This window comes from Corvus kubaryi, unplaced genomic scaffold (genome assembly GCF_017639235.1).
Source record: "Corvus kubaryi isolate FWS band 111438036 unplaced genomic scaffold, C.kubaryi_AGA036_p1.0 37322, whole genome shotgun sequence".
NCBI lineage: Eukaryota > Metazoa > Chordata > Aves > Passeriformes > Corvidae > Corvus > Corvus kubaryi.
The window spans coordinates 3,360,337-3,362,383 of NW_024581101.1; the positions used below are offsets into that span (position 1 = coordinate 3,360,337).

The 2,047-nt window shown below is 46.4% G+C and overlaps 1 protein-coding gene across 1 annotated transcript in view; it reads left to right on the forward strand.

The window, feature by feature from the left end:
• The window catches only part of ZNF711 (zinc finger protein 711), a 29,252-nt gene that overhangs the window by 21,535 nt on the left and 5,670 nt on the right, over window positions 1-2,047 (forward strand). The window contains exons 11-12 of the mRNA XM_042029268.1: window positions 295-1,308; window positions 1,404-1,477. The gene's annotated coding sequence lies outside the window, so the exon portion shown is untranslated. The remainder of the gene's footprint in view (window positions 1-294; window positions 1,309-1,403; window positions 1,478-2,047) is intronic.

Genomic DNA, 2,047 nt, shown 5'->3' on the forward strand with positions numbered 1-2,047 from the left:
GACATAAGATTTTACTAGAAAGTGGCATTTTAAATCTTTGGAAATGCAAGGATAAAATGTCACCTGAATCCTCAGCAGTTTGAGGGACAGTTCCCAAATCGTTCTCTGTGCCCTTTCCCAGTAAATATTTAAGAGCTGTGACAGGTCAGGGGTGCTTGAGCAAGCAGAGCCTCACACGTGTGCAGGGCTTGCTCTGAAATGTCAGATCTGTTTGGTGCAGCTTTTTATTGGGCTGACAGGTGCAGTTAAAAGTGATTCACATCCTGATCATTAGCTGTGTTTTTCTTTCCTCAGGTTTCAACTGCCCACAATGAAAGGTAATAAATTTGAGAGAAAACACGGAAGAGCAGCAGCAGAACTCTGGAGGTAAAGGTGAGGTACTGGGTGTGGGCTGGTGGCTGCTGGACTTGTCAGGGACTTCCCAGCCAGGGCCCTCTTTGGCTTTTATTTTACAGCTGAGGCAGAGAAACTTCCATACTGTAGAAAGGTCAGTCAAAAAACAGAAGGCAGTTTTCTCCTTTTCACTGCAAAACAAGACTCTGCATTCTGGCAGATAGGGCAGAATGTAGATTGTTGTAATTGTATGAAGTTAATAGTGTCTGATTTTTTTCTAATTTGTTCCTGAAGAAAATGTAGAAGTCTTGGTGGACCTACCTGAAATGGAGGTGGGAAATGAGCTAAGGTAAACTGCTTCTAACCAGCACTTACAGAGCTGAGTAAATGAGAAAATATGTTTTTATAAACTCCAGCAGAAACCACCTTAGGTAATCAGTTCCAGTTCCACAGCACAGAGGGGACAGCTGAGCCCACAGTAACAGGTACTTTATAGTAAAAAACACTAAATTTGCTTTTTAAATAAATATGGTCTGAAAACAAAACCAGCTCCTAAATAAATGGCTATATGCTTTATCTACTACTCTAATTCAGCTTTTTGACCACCATGTATTGATTGCTTTGTGTTTTGTGTGAGTACAGTGTGTAGTTACAGCCTCTGCTCAGTAGCGTTTACAAGGTCTGGTGCTGTTCAGATTCTTTGAGGAGCTGTCCTTGCTAGGCCAGGACAGAGCTGGCTGGCCTGAGCAGGAACCCAGGCTTTTTTCTAAGCAGGCTACAGCTCTTCTGGCTGCGTGAGGATGGTGCTTCCACTGTGATGGATCAGCTGTATTTGAAAACAGAGCATTTGCCTGATGGTGGCCTTTGCCATGGAATTGTGTCACCACACCCAGCAGCTCCTGGTCTGAGTCCTGTCCCTCCTTAAGGGAGTTCCCTGCATGCCCTGTGCTGTGCCACGGAGTGGAGGAGACACAGGTTGGTGTCACTGAGGGGCTGGTTGGGAAATCCATGGCTGGGATGAGCTGTCATTAACTGTGGCCATTAATAACTCCCAGTCCTGCTCTTTGTAGCTTCGTCTGAGCTGTGGGAAACACCCAGTCCTGGTGGGAGCACAAGGAGCACCTGCACCCAGACACCTGCACAGGTAACTGATGGCATTAAACAAACATGGTGCTGTTAGGTTTTGTTTTGGTTAAGATCAGCAAAGGTGAAAAGTCTTCTGCTGACAGTGTAATGTAACTGAAATCATTTATTACACTGCCCCTGTCCCGTGGCAGGAGCACAGTAACTCTGAGTGTAGATGTACCTTTTAGTCACTGCTCTGCAGAAAGAGGGGTTGCTTTAGAATCTGTTCTAGAATACTTACTGAATTCAGAGGGGCAAGGCACTCCTTGTTCAAATGAGGGTATTTAATTAAAGCCTGTTCTTGTAAAGCCAGGCTGAAGGGGTGGCCCAGGCAGGTGAAAGTGCAGGCCCCTCTCAGCCTGGACACACTCAAAGAGCAGCAGCAGGTTTTAGTTGTGGCTCTTTGCCCAGTCCTGAAGAGCACAAGGCCAGCTGGACATCCAGCATTACCTGATGGAGGACTGGGGGCAGCAGCCAGAAAAGGGACGCAGCCCTCATCCTTCACTTGTGAAGGTTCATAGAGAGGAACAAGACACCACTTGCTCCCCCCTCACACAACATGGTTCCAGGATAGACAGACAATGACCCA